This window comes from Astatotilapia calliptera, unplaced genomic scaffold (genome assembly GCF_900246225.1).
Source record: "Astatotilapia calliptera unplaced genomic scaffold, fAstCal1.2 U_scaffold_158, whole genome shotgun sequence".
Lineage (NCBI taxonomy): Eukaryota > Metazoa > Chordata > Actinopteri > Cichliformes > Cichlidae > Astatotilapia > Astatotilapia calliptera.
The window spans coordinates 18,649-33,645 of NW_020535683.1; the positions used below are offsets into that span (position 1 = coordinate 18,649).

The 14,997-nt window shown below is 45.0% G+C and overlaps 2 long non-coding RNA genes across 2 annotated transcripts; both read left to right on the forward strand.

The window, feature by feature from the left end:
- The first annotated feature begins 2,791 nt into the window (after positions 1–2,791).
- LOC113017598 (uncharacterized) lies at positions 2,792–3,362 on the forward strand. Its single transcript, XR_003271519.1, has 2 exons — positions 2,792–2,881; positions 3,295–3,362. It is a non-coding gene; the product is annotated as an uncharacterized LOC113017598 (long non-coding RNA).
- Positions 3,363–9,121: 5,759 nt separating this feature from the next.
- LOC113017596 (uncharacterized) lies at positions 9,122–9,634 on the forward strand. Its single transcript, XR_003271518.1, has 2 exons — positions 9,122–9,155; positions 9,567–9,634. It is a non-coding gene; the product is annotated as an uncharacterized LOC113017596 (long non-coding RNA).
- The last annotated feature ends 5,363 nt before the right edge of the window (positions 9,635–14,997 follow it).

Consider the following 14,997-nt stretch of genomic DNA (forward strand, 5'->3'; position numbering starts at 1 on the left):
GTTCTTGTTATAAACATATTGCATCCCCTAACTGTCGGTTTTTCAGGGATTTAAATGTGTAATAATTACACACCCATGACATGATAACATTGTGTGGCTGTGAGCACGCTATAACTGCTTTCATTGGTTTGACACATTGGCCGGAACTTTCTGAGGTTTTGTGGGTTTAGTTGGAAGCTTTTCTTTTGTGCTTAGAGTTTTGAGAATTCTACATGTTCATTAAAATCTGATGATGAGCTTGTTAAGGCAGAAAGTGGTGCTACATCAGGTATCTTGGTGGAGAACAGTATTGTCTTAACTTTACCTGACTTTTTTAAAACAGACAGCTGAACACAATCTTGTATCCTCAGGTATTTCTTTACAATATAAAGCAATTATTTATGATTTGGTGCTATGATATGTGGATTGAATTTAAATTTAAAATTGAATTTAACAGAATCCAACTTAGAAGACGAGGGGTGAGTTGTCATAATATGAAAATACACACTTTCTGGAAGGTGAGGTTAAACTCAAAATGAGCCATTTATTTGGCTGAGAAGCAAATACAAAATGCAAGAATGTAACAGGGAACCGAAATAAATGTAACCAAAACCTATACTTGGAAAAAAAAAAACTAGAAAAGACTAGGGAGCTGAGATCACTGATGCAAGGAGACATGAGGAGATGGTTACCAGTGATGGGAAATAACGCGTTACAAGTAACGGTGTTACTAACGGCGTTACTTTTTCAGTAACGAGTAATCTAACTAATTACTGTTCCTATCGTTACAACCGCTGTTACCGTTACTAACAAGAAAATGCGGCGCGGTTGAAGCTGTGTTCAGCTTAATGCACCTTATATCAGTTGCATGGAAGAAGCTGTCTATGTAAGTAATCTGGGTGCTACAGCTTTAAGTAGCTGTGCGCGCTCTGCGGACAGCAATCCACTTTCTGGTAGACAAATCACTTTTTGGCACAATACCTGTAGCTAAGGGGGAAAATAATTGCATGAGTGCCACTGTTTGGCTGAAGAAGATATAGTCGTGGTAAGCCCAATCACATGACCACTTTAAGATGACAAAGCAACAAGTGATCTATACCAGCTTTTAAATTGTGTTGATATGGCCATGTAAAACCAGAGTCATGATAAACATATTACACCGCATTTTTTCTTCAATAGTTTCATCACGTTTACTGTCTAAGAGAGCTACAAGCACTCTCTGCTTATGGTTAATGGTCTGTATTTGAATAGCGCTTTACTCAGTCCCTATGGACCCCAAAGCGCTTTACACTACCATTGTACCCACAGCTGCCCTGGGGCGCACTGACAGAGGCGAGGCTGCCGGGGACACTGGCGCCACGGGGCCCGCTGACCACCACCAGGTAGGCAACGGGTGAAGTGTCTTGCTCAAGGACACAACAACCGAGACTTTCGGAGCCGGGGTTCGAACCAGCAACCTTCTGATTGCAAGGCGAACTGCCAAGTCTTAAGCCACGATGCCCCCCCCCCCAAAAAAAACAAAAACGGCCCGTCGTTTTGGTGGAAGAATGTACCATGTCACCAATCAAAAAATGATATGGCTTATCGTTTTTTCACTTTCACATGTTTCTCCCACTGAAACTTTTTGGGACAAACTGACAAGTTCAATTTTATATTTTTCATATCATTTTACAGAGCTGCCAGCTCCAATGTTGATGCTTTAAAATCTCACCACTACATGTAAACGTCTTGATCCTACCCAATTAATTACCTAAAAAACTCTGATATGATTGAAGATTGTAATAAAGTGTTTATCAGAGGGAAAGTATGATTTCTAGGACACCTGAGCCTAACATTAGCTGGCATAATGTTACCTTATAACCAGTTGCTGTTGTTTAGTCGGCTTGTTATCAACTGTCCAAAGACGGGAAGGTCACACGTCTAATCTGCTGACAATAAGTGACTGCAACAATATCTGGAATAAATAAACATGTTTATGTATGTTATTGTGTTTGAGCCCTGAGTTCAGTTCAAGAGATGAGGCTCAAGGTGAGAAAGAGTTGATGAAAATGTACATGTACAAATGTTAACTACCCATATATCATTCGAAAGAGTTGTGATCTTTAAATTAAAAGCAACTTATAAGGTGTATGTCACTGATCTTTAGCCACAAAGGAAATAGGCAGAACGGCGATGTCCATCTCAGCCATTGTATTCGAGCCTGTTCTCACTTGGTCCGCATAAATACCGATGATTTGTCACGTCCCGAGGCGTTCCTCATGAACGCGCCGGGTTGTAGATGGAATCCAATAGATAGATGCTTCAGCAGTAATACACGTTCCAGCTGTGTATTCCAGCCTGACCTGATTCCTAACCTTCCTACTTTTCAATAGTATAGGAACTACAAGTAAACCAGCAGTTTGAGAGTGAAGTGTTCTTATGGGTGATATGGTACTATGAGGTCTGGCGTGGAGTCAACAATCTGTCTCTGAACATGGGCAAAACAAAGACATAATTGTCAACTTCAGGAGAGCACAGAGAGATCACTGTCCACTGAATATTGATTGATCCTCGGTGGAGGTTGTCAAGAGCACCAAATTCCTTGGTGTTCACCTGGCAGATTACCTTTCTTGGTTCATCAACACCAGCTCCATAAGTACGAAGGCCCAACAGTGTCTTTACTTCCTGTTGAAGCTGAGAGAAGCCCATCTCCCACTGTATAAAAGGCTCTGGGATTTTATGTCTATGTTCTGCAATATTGTGTGGGGTGGAGTCGTAGGAAATGACGTAGGCAGAAGTTGGGGGTATCGCGATGCTACTCGAGAAGGGAGATTTTTTCTGTGTTAGTTCTGTTACCTCGTAAGCTGTGTTCCTGGTTGCCATCCTTCACGTGATGCTCCGAGTGTTAAGTTCATGACTGGAAGTAAGTTTCCTTAAATATGTTTCATTTTCCGATTCTGATGTTGGCCGCGGCTTTAGTTACATTCTACCGCATTGTAGCACCGCATTTTTTCATCTCGTGACTCGAAGCATGTGCCGCCGGCCGCCGCCATGATGTAGTAATTTTATTCGGCCACACGATGGCGCCAAAGACCTTTGTTTACAGTTAGAGTGGATGCTTCGGCTATGTATGACATTCTCACTGTGTTTAATTGTGTCCTTTTCTGTGTTTGGAGCAAGAGATGTAAGATTGGCGTAGTTCAAATTATATATGTCCTGTTATGTGTATATTCAGATGGATGTGTTGGTTTATTTCATGTAATCCTTTATATGTATCTTAGTGAAGCTGTTGCTGTATATATTTATATACTCATGGCAACTTGTTTGTTACTACAGACTGCTGGCAACACTGAGCATCTAGGTGGCAATAAAACAGCTGGCGGTGACAATCCAGCAAAGTGGAAGCCTGTTGTCCTCCTTCCTGTATCCTGACCGATACACCATCTTGTTAGCTGCTGAACCTAAAAGAACTAGCCCTCACCACAAGTACTCCTCAACATTGGTCCTTCGAGCCGGAGGAGTTATCAAGATGGAGCCAGATGGAGCGACATGTCCTGATGCAAGGCCTAAACGCCATACACGTCGACCAAAGCCGGTTTGAGGACTTTGATGTTAACTATACAGGCCACCTCTTTAGGAAAATGCTGCAGTGGGATACCCCACAGCCTCACACAAGAAGCGACAGAGTTCAGCCTCAGTATAGTCATACGCCACCCCTCTACAGCGACAGGGATGGGGCCTATTACAATACACCCCCTCCACTGGGAAGAAGTGAACAAGATGTGGACCTTAATAGGAGCCTCTCACCTGAATTTGCACCTTCTAATTTGCTAGGGTCTGCAATACACACATTTCATACAGAATTCAGAGCCTTGCAGGCCGAAAGAGAGCAGCTACTCCAATCACAGCAAGTTTTACAGGAGGGCCTCAAAGAACTGAAGGAAGCAAAGAGTGAACTCAGAGAGCTGATTGAAGTGGCTCAGCTGCTGAGGAAGGATATGGCTCACCTGACTGCCTCACAGCTAGCACCAATCATCCCCCCAAGCGCGGTTCAGGAGAGGTATACACCACCCCTGAGACAATGCCACAGGAGGAGGATGAGGAGGTGTGGCCGACCCACCACCATGGCCTCAACCGATGGAAGAGTTGCACACGGGATTCTCCCAAATGAAGGTTGACGAACAATACTCCGATGATGGTGTACAGTACCACCCACTACCCCGCACACCATATTTCGCTGGTGAGCCTTCGCTGCCAAGTCATCGCTGCACCCCATATCAGGACCCTGTGGTTAAGGATGGAAACACGTTTCATGCCCCTCCACAACACTCTGTGCCACCCCCCTGCTGGGCACCAAGTAAGACAGGTTTGCTCCCAACCAAGCCTGTTCCAGCCAGTTCCCCTCTCTTGTCACTGGAGTAACCAGTGGGCACGCAGCAACCCATCTGCTCCTCTTTCGGCTGAGCTAGTGTACAGGGGGCCCAAACCAACCATTCCAAGGTTCATTCATTCTGATCCCTCTGAGTTTGCTAGGCTCCGCATGGCTTTAGAGAACCTACTCCCTCCTAATGCTACTGAGCTCTTCAAGTATCAGATACTTGTGGACCACCTCAAACTAGATGAAGCTCGACTTATTGCCGATGCTTACCTGAACTCACCCAAGCCTTATACTAACACCATGGCAGCCCTCCACGACAAATTTGGACAACCTCATCAGCTCGCCTTGAGAAAGATAGCAAGTGTCCTGGATGGTCCTGAAATAAGGCGAGGTGACACAGTAGCCTTCCAAAGGTTCTCCCTTCAGGTGCAGTCACTAGTTGGGCTGTTACAAACATTAGGACTGGAAGGAGAAGCGGAGTTGAACTGTGGATCCCACGTTGCCCGACTAATAAGTAAGCTTCCTGCAGAACAGAGAGCTGATTTTCGTCGACACCAGTTTAAGCAGCCCAGGAGCACCTACACTCTGTACGGCCTATCTGCATGGCTTCATCAGGAGTCCTGGTGTCAAGGATTTGACGGCCAAGCAGGTGTAAGAAGCAGTAGAGAAAGGACCAGTGTAAAGGCCGAGGCCCGTCCAGGCCAACACACCGTGACAGTCCTACATAACCTAAAGGGGCCATCAGAACACACTTTTCCACCAGTGAAGGAGAGTCAAGCTAGAGGGAAGGTCAAGAACAAAGCCTACTGTGCCTACTGTGAGAGCACAGAACACTATTTCAGCCAATGTGATGATGTAGCCAAGCTCTCCAAAGAGGAAATAAAGGACTGGATACAGGTCAACAAACGATGCTGGCGCTGTGCCCGAACTCATTTAGCTGCTCAATGCACACTAAAGAAACCCTGCAGCCGCTGCCAGGGTAAACATCTGCTGGCTCTTCATGAGGTAAATGCCAGGGACAGAAGGAAACAACGCTGGCATGGCTGCAAAGGAGGAAAGCTGCCTAACCAGTTCGGCTTCGGGCTCACTCTACCTTGATCGCCATGGGGCTGGCAATCGTGTCATGCTGAAGATTGTACCTGTGCTTTTGAGCCATGGAGAGCGGACTCTAGACACCTATGCTATACTTGATGACGGTTCAGAGAGGACCATGCTGCTCCCTGCTGCTGCAAAGACTCTTGGTCTGGCAGGCATCCCGGAGGACCTGCCATTACGAACCGTCCGCCAAGATATTCAGATGCTTCATGGACATACCGTATCCTTCAGCGTCTCTGCTGCTACCAACCCCGGATCCTACTACAAGATTGATGGAGCGTTTACAGCTGATCGTCTCAACTTAGCTCACCATACTTATCCTATCGACCAGCTGAGAAGGAAGTACAAATACCTGCATGGGATCCCGGTCCCTTCCCTGAAGGAAGCCAAGCCTCTGCTTCTCATTGGTTCAGACCAGCCACACCTGATCACCCCCATAGAACCAGTCCGCCTCGGCCCACCTGGAGGCCCAGCAGCAGTCCACACCCGGCTTGGCTGGACCCTTCAAGGGCCAAGTCTTTTCATGGGGCGGCAGACCCAGCCTGTCCTATCCCTGTATACATCCGCCCAATCAGACGAGTTGCTCAAACATGTGGAGCGGCTCTGGCAGGTGGACGTGGTGCCTTACCGATCCGAGAAAGAGGTCACTCGGTCGAAACAGGATCAGCAGGCTGTGGCCCTGCTCGAGGCAAGAACAACTCGCAGGATGGTCGATGGAGTCTTCAGGTATGCTACACCTCTACTCCGTCACCCACAGATGCCGCCACTGAATGCACCAAAGGAATCAGTCATGCCCATGCTTCGAAGCACAGAAAGGCGCCTGTTAAAGGATCCCAGTCGGGCTGATGCCTACAGGGCAGAAATGCAGAAGCTGATCCAATCAGGAGCCGTGAAGGAAGTTACGCATGAGACTTCGCCCAAGGAGAACTGGTACATACCGGCATCATCTTGTCAGTCATAACAGGAAGAATCGCCTGGTGTTTAACTGTTCCCATAAATACCTTGGACAGTCCCTGAACCAGTTCCTGTTGCCTGGCCCTACTCTTGGAGCTTCCCTGCTGGGGGTGCTGGTCAGGTTTCGTGAACACCCCATAGCTATGAGTGGAGACATCAAGGGGATGTTCCATCAGGTACTGCTCCTCCCTGAAGACCGGCCCCTGTTGAAGTTCCTTTGGCGGGACTTAAAGGTGGATGAACCCCCTAAAATCTTCGAGTGGCAGGTCCTGCCATTTGGGACAACTTCAAGCCCCTGCTGCGCCACCTTCGCCCTGCAACATCACGTGATGGAGCACACACAGCCTGACGACAGCCTGAGATTCTCCACCGAGAGGTGTTTCTACGTAGACAACTGCCTACAGAGTGTTGGGTCACCGGAAGAAGCGAGAGATCTGGTGGATCGGCTAAGAGAGTTGCTGAAATCAGCTGGCTTCGAGCTACGTCAGTGGGCTTGTAATGATCCAAGTGTCCTGAGCCATTTGCCTCCAGAAGCTAGATCACAGAGTCTGGATCTGTGGCTAGCCGAGGACAAATCCAACCCGCTAGAGACCACGCTCGGGCTCAGCTGGGACTGGAATACCGACTCCTTGGGTTATAAGCACAGGCCCGTGTCCTATGAGGTGCCAACCCTCAGAAACATCTATAGAGTCCTAGCCTCACAGTACGACCCTTTGGGCTATCTGTTACCCTTCACCACTCGGGCCAAGCTCCTTCTCAGGCAGTTATGGGATAAGAAGCATGGTTGGGACGACTCGAATCTTCCCTCCACCCTCCTGCAAGCTTGGTCTGACTGGGAGGTGGAGCTTCAGTTTTTACCTCACCTTACCTTCCCACGCGCCTATGTTCCTGCCAGTGCTAACTTAAAGGGGGCCATTCGTGAGGTGCACATTTTTGGGGATGCTTCTGAGAAAGCTTATGGAGCGGTGTCCTATATGAGGACTGTAGAACAGGATGGGCAAGTTCACCTCACCTTCATCCTAGCTCGCTCCCGGGTAGCCCCCAATCGAGCTCTCTCTATTCCCCGCCTCGAGCTCTGCGGAGCTTTGCTGGCAGCGCAGCTGGCCAGTACCCTGAAGAAGGAACTCACCTCAGCGATTGAAAGAACAGTCCTGTGGTCTGATTCGACCACTGTTCTTACCTGGTTGAGCTCACAGTCCTGCCGCTACAAGGTTTTTGTAGGATCCAGGGTAGCTGAGATACAGGAGTTGACGGAACACTGTACCTGGCGCTACATAGACTCAGAGAGTAATCCAGCGGATGACCTGACGAGAGGGAAGGCTCTGGCCGAGCTCAAAGTGCCTAATCGGTGGTCGAATGGACCCCCCTTTCTGCTCAACAGTCCTGACACATGGCCAGAGAACCCGAGCTCCGAGCCCCGTAATGACGAACTTGAGCTCCGGAAAACAGTCTTCTGTGGAACCTCTATCACCTCCACACCTACCTGTCAGGATGGAATGGCGTGCAAGACTTGGCAGGAGCTCTTGGATGTTACTGTTAAAGAGCTTTGTGGTCAGGGACTCTCGACTGCGCCATCTAGGGCTGAGGACTATCAGAATGCTGAACAGGCCATCCTCCGGCAGGCTCAACAGGAGTCATTTCCTGAGGAGTGCAGATTGCTTTCAGAAAGGAAACCTGTCTCATCCAGAAGCCGCTTGCTTACCCTGGCACCTGAACTGGATACCTCAGCGGGCCTCATCAGAGTAGGGGGTCGGTTGCGACGCCTAGAAGGTCTTGACGGACCTATATTGCATCCGATTGTCTTGGATCCTTCACACCCTTTCACACGCCTGCTTATCCAGAAATATGATGTTGATCTGCATCATCCAGGCCCCGAATGGGTCTTTGCGGAGCTGCGGAGGTCTTACTGGATAGGTGTATGGGAGAGGGAAATCCGTTCAGTGAAGACAGCTCTGCGCACCTGTGTGGGTTCCCAACCTCTTCACGAGGAGGTACTCCGTACAGTTCTGCTTGAGGTTGAATTGATCCTTAACGCAAAGCCCTTAGGCTACGTTTCCACCGACGTAGCCGATGTGGACCCTGTGACACCCAATAGTCTCCTCATGGGGCGGCCTGATGGATCACTACCCCAGGTGGTCTACTCTGAGACAGAGAACCTCAGTCGGCGACGTTGGAGGCACTCAACAGATTCTTGCTGATCAGTTCTGGGCAAGATTCATCAGGGAATACTTGCCTGGCTTACAGGCAAGGCAGAAGTGGCAGTCAACTCCTCCTGAACTTCTGGAAAAGGCAGTTATTATGGTTGCAGATCCACAGCTGCCTCGAGCCTTGTGGGCCAATAGGCCTTGTGATTAAGGTTCATCGTAGTGATGATGGACTTGTCCGATCTGCTGATGTGAAAGTTAATGGACGTGTTTACACCAGACCAGTTGCTCGGTTGGTAGTTTTACCTGCCGTGCCATCGTGAAGACAGCGATACTAAGCAGAATAGCAAGTCGCCTCCCTCAACTGATTAGGGAGCCTTTTTTCGGGGAGCAAATGTGTAACCACATTTGGGGGCGGCTGTATAAAAGGCTCTGGGATTTTATGTCTATGTTCTGCAATATTGTGTGGGGTGGAGTCGTAGGAAATGACGTAGGCAGAAGTTGGGGGTATCGCGATGCTACTCGAGAAGGGGAGATTTTTTCAGTGTTAGTTCTGTTACCTCGTAAGCTGTGTTCCTGGTTGCCATCCTTCCGTGATGCTCCGAGTGTTAAGTTCATGACTGGAAGTAAGTTTCCTTAAATATGTTCATTTCCGATTCTGATGTTGGCCGCGGCTTTAGTTACATTCTACCGCATTGTAGCACCGCATTTTTTCATCTCGTGACTCGAAGCATGTGCCGCCGGCCGCCGCCATGATGTAGTAATTTTATTCGGCCACACGATGGCGCCAAAGACCTTTGTTTACAGTTAGAGTGGATGCTTCGGCTATGTATGACATTCTCACTGTGTTTAATTGTGTCCTTTTCTGTGTTTGGAGCAAGAGATGTAAGATTGGCGTAGTTCAAATTATATATGTCCTGTTATGTGTATATTCAGATGGATGTGTTGGTTTATTTCATTTAATCCTTTATATGTATCTTAGTGAAGCTGTTGCTGTATATATTTATATACTCATGGCAACTTGTTTGTTACTACAGACTGCTGGCAACACTGAGCATCTAGGTGGCAATAAAACAGCTGGCGGTGACAATCCAGCAAAGTGGAAGCCTGTTGTCCTCCTTCCTGTATCCTGACCGATACACCATCTTGTTAGCTGCTGAACCTAAAAGAACTAGCCCTCACCACAAGTACTCCTCAACACCCACCATCAATTCTCACCACCTTCTACAGAGGGACTATTGAGAGCGTCCTGAGCAGCTGCATCACTGTCTGGTATGGTAACTGTACCGTATTGGATCACAATACCCTACAACGGATAGTAAGAACAGCTTAGAAGATCATTGGAGCTTCTCTTCCCTCCATCATAGACACCAGCATTGTGGAGGACCCCCACGCATCACACACACACTCTTCACCCTGCTGCCTTCTGGCAAGAGGTACCAGAGCATTTGGGCCCTCACTGCCATACTGCGAGATAGTTTTTTCCCCAAGCCATCAGACTCCTGAACACTGGACTTGACACACACACAAATACCTTCATACACGTCACTACCAAGCACTTATCTGCACAGGCTCATACACACAAACACACCTTCATACATCAAGTTACTGTCATTGCTGCACTTTTCTGTTGCACGGTTGTGTCTGCATTGTCTTGTGTCTGTATTGTTCTGTTCTCTCTGCTGAGGCACTGTCTTTGTTTTGGGGGTTTTTTTGCAATTTTTGCACAATGCACTTTATGTTGTCCTGTTTTGATTGTCTGTTTTAAATGTCATTTGTAGCACCATAGTCTTGGAGGAACACTGTCTAATTTCACTGTGTACCACTGCACATGGTTGGAATGACAATAAAGCCAGTTAACTTGACTTTAAAGTAAGATGGGGCCTGCTTATTGTTATTATTATTATTATTATTATTATTATTATTATTATATATTATTATCATCCTCATATAACCTTGTATGTGAGCAAAAGGATTTTGAATTAGATTCTGAATTTAAAAGGAAGAAAAGTCAAAATACACTCTCTTTTTCTAGCATTTTGGATACATTTTGCAATAAACAAGCACACTGTTACATTGCAGCTGATGAAGCTAATCACGGAAATAGTTTTAAATTAGACTCTCTCACAGTGAAGCTGTTCATCATGCTCTGATGCAGCTAAAACCATGCAGACAGAAATGAGCAAGTAGTGGTGTAACCACAGCTATCAAACCAGGGCACAACCTATGAATAAACACACACAACATGCCCCCATTTCTTCAAATCAGAAAACTTCTCCAGCTTTGACCTGCTGAATGTTAGAAGTTATAACATTTTTGTTGCAATACAATATAAGATACAGATACCATATAAGACATCTTTACAGTTATTATCAATGTTTTTCTTTGCTGCATATCTTTGCAAAGATATGCTTCCTATATTTAATGTCTTCGGTTGGTATCTGCAATGTAGAAAGTAATCAAAATAAAAACTTTTGACTTGTAGTGAATATACATACATACATACATATACAAAAAGTTTCCGATCTCAAATCTCTGTTTTCTGCATTATATTATATATATATATAAGAAACAATGTGAACAGATGTGATAAACTTTCTTTTACAAGAAATCAAAATGTATGAAGGAAAAGTAGGAAATGTAAAGTGTGAGACTCTTCATTGCCATGGATTATTCATGAAACTGTGATGGTTCAAATTTTTGTCACACATACCGAGGTGTACATTAATGATTAATGTATCTGGTATGTAAGTTACTTTAGTTGATGGAGGTGCACAATATATAAATAAATCCCTTATGTTACATTTACTAAATTTGAGTGCATGTTACTCCTCAGTAGTTGATTACAGCAGTTTTCTGAATTGCCAAAGCTCAACTCTTGTTCTCTAAGCTAAATTCTCAAAATCCTTAAAGAAACAACCGCCTGAAAGACGGCGAGTTTGTTGTTATTATAATAAAGAATACATGCGCAGGGGGGGGGGCTTTTTAAAAAAAAGCACTGCTCTATCACACATGACACCAACTGTATTCCCCCCAGCGCGCCAGCCGCCGGTTCTCTCTGGGGCCTCCCCGCCCACGGGTGTTTTTTGTCTGGTTTCGGGCAGGCTTTTCCCGAGACGTCCACCAGAGGCCGCTGTTTAACTAACCCAAATCCCAAGATTCAAGATTCAAAGCGTTTTTTTGTCATGTGTGCAAAGAAAAGGCATTTCTCCGTACAATGGAATTCTTTCTCTTTTGCCGTGTTATTTGTAAATAAAGTACAAAATATTAATAAATAAGTGGAGACAAAAAAATTGAAGTGCTAAATAGATTTATGTGCAAAAGAGCTATGAGCTTAATATGCTGGTTTGATATGTGAGAAGACCTGATGTCCAAAACTTATTATTACTGTTCAAGAGTCTGATAGCAGTGGGGAGGAAGGAGTTGTTGAGTCGGGATGAAGTGTGAACAGTCGGTGTTGGGGGTGTGTGAGGTCTTTGAGGATGGAGGCAGCTCTCCTCTGGACTCTGCGATGGTAGATGCTCTGAAGAGAGGGCAGCGGGCTCCTGGTGATCTTCTCCGCAGTTGTTATAACTCACTGCAGGTGTTTGCAGTCTATAGCAGTTGTGCTGCTGGTCAGGCTGCTCTCCACAGTGCAGCTGTAGAAGCTGCTGAGGATCTTGGCCAAAATACCAAATTTCCTCAGCCTCCTCAGGAAATACAGCCACTGCTGAGCCTTCTTGACCAGCTGTGTGGAGTTCAGTGTCCAGGTGAGGTCCTCAGTGATGTAGACGCTTAGGTATCTAAAGCTGCTCACCTTCTCCACTTCATTCTTCAGGATAAACAGCAGCTGGTGAGGCCTCCTCTTCTTCCTCCTGTCTACTATCATCTCTTTTGTCGTATCAGTGTTGTGGGTGAGGTTGTTGTCCTCACACCATGACACCAGACTGGCCACCTTTCCCATAAGCCGCTTCGTCACCTCCAGTGATGCGACCAATCACTGCAGTGATTGTGATATATATTGAAACCGTTACTATAAGCCATTTCTTATGTCAATAAGGGAAGTAACAAAAAATGAGAACCCTAATTTCAACAGATGCTTTGTTACCACTGTGATTTTCACTATATACTCATGTTTCTGTTGATTGAGTGAGTAGCTGGTGAGAAATCCTTTTTTTTTGGTTTGTTTGTTTTTTGTTTTGTTGTTGTTTTATAGAACAGGGTTTTAAATGTGTAACAAATACACACCCATGACATGATAACATTGTGTGGTTGTGAGCACAGCTATAACTGCTTTCATTGGTTTGATACATTGGCCAGAACTTCAGAGGTTTTGTGGGTTTAGTTGGAAGCTTTTCTTTTGTGCTTAGAGTTTTGAGAAGTTTACATGTGATTAACATCTGATGATGAGCTTGTTACGCAGAAAGTGGCGCTAGATCAAGTATGTTGGTGGAAAAAAGTATTATCTTTACTTTATAAAACAGACAGCTGAACACAATCTTGTATTCTTGGGTCTTTACTTTACAATATGAAGCAATTTGATGATTTGATTTGATTGTATATAAATAAAATTGAACTGAATAGAGTCCAAACGTAGAGGAAAAGGGTGAGTTGTTATATTGTCAGGAGGTGAGGTGATTTTTTTTCTGGCTGGCAGAAAACAAAAACTTCTATTAAAGCTCTTCAGTTGTTTCATACAAATCAGCTAAAGAGTTTTGATAAAATATTTCTACCCAACCTTCTCGTACCTTCCTACAACAAATTTAACATTCCTGGAAAACATGAGCTTTCTAGCATTACAGCCAATTTCTTGAATTAGTTCAAATTAGCTATGGATATTGTAATTAAAAGGTTTCCTCTGCTTCTGTAAGCTTTAAAGATGAGAAAAAGAGGGAGAGTAAAATATATCTGCAAACTGTGAGAGGTGTGGTGGACGATGGGCAGATGTTTTCCTGTAAAAGGAAACTTAAAATCCTCTGAAAGGAGAAACACAAATCCACATTCTTTCAAACCTGTGTACACACAAAAACATGGAAAGTAAACTTCCAACAACAACAAAGAAAGTGTTAAAAGTAAAAGTTACGGTCAGTGCCCACTTTAATGTTCAAAGTATTTTATACTCATTATTATATTATTTTCTCTGTTATTAAAACTTGATTGATGTAGAGTATTTGACTCGTACTCTGTGTGGTGTAACCACAGGAGCTGCATGTGTCTGAATGCAAAGCAGTTTTAGAAGAAAAACAAGTTGCACAGATTAAACGCAGCCTCTACAGAATAATGCGGTTGACATGACTGATTGTCAGCACCTGCTGTTGTTTTGCACTCTGCCTGGATACTTCCTGGAACATTTTGTGACTTGAAGTGTGGAGAACAATCACAGATTGACGTGAGTCTAAGATATTGATGTGGAGAGTCTGACAATGTTTTTAAAAACAATTCATGCACACTTTCACTACTTGAGTTTGTCAGGCTGTAAAAAAAAAGTTAAAAACTATCACTACACCACCAGGAACATAATAATGACCAAATATATTCTCGTGACAACCGAGAAAACAAGTATCTTTCAGTTTAACTCTTTCTGTGATGTCCTGCTTGTTTGGAATTAAAAAGGGCCACCTAAACACATGAGATAACATTAGAAAGGCCAGTGTGCCCTCTTTTGAGCACAATAGGACTTGTTAGAGTCAGTAGACTGCAGATTGTAGTCTGCAGAGTTCTACTTTCGTACCCCTTCCAATTCAAGTGCATAATCATAGCTTTGGTAGTTTTTCACTTTAACCCCTGGTGTCACCACCATTACGACATTAACAGCAAACTCATTAACCAGTTATGGCTCAGGTGACCTATCTAATGTGACTTAGCTACAGTTGCAGCTTGGAATAAAAGTGACTGAACCTCTTTAAGTTTTGTGACGATGTTTCTCATCTGAGAAGCTTCTTCAGTTCTAAAACCAAAAGGTTTTTAAACCCTAGTGGTGGTGTCGCTACTATTGTTCATGTACCTCATCACCTGAGCCAATGTGTGAAGAACAGCATGGGCCATTACAACACCAGAGGTTTCAAGTGAAACCACTGAAGACCTTGCCTCAGACGATCATGTGACCTACTGAGGTCACCAGATGTGAGGTATCTGGGAAGGGATCTCAAAACTGCCTTGTATGTAGGTGGCCGAGAGTTAGTGTTGCACCCCCCCCCCCCCCCCCCCATGTTGACAGATGGCTGTGCACAGTAGACATAGATTATGTTCCAGCTCTACTTTGGTTTTTGGTGTTGGTGCTTTTGAGCTCTTCAGATAATGACGTTAGCTCTCTTCTGTGTTTTTTCTGTCACAGTCTCATCTCTGTGTGAGTCCGTAGTATCTTTTGTGTTCAGGTTAAGTCTCCGTGTTTCCTCACCTTTCTGTCTTTGTGTCAAGTCTGAATGTTTGAGTCAGTGCTACTAGTATATAAGTGGTGGCTTTGCTTATGCATGTGTGTGCATGTGTTGC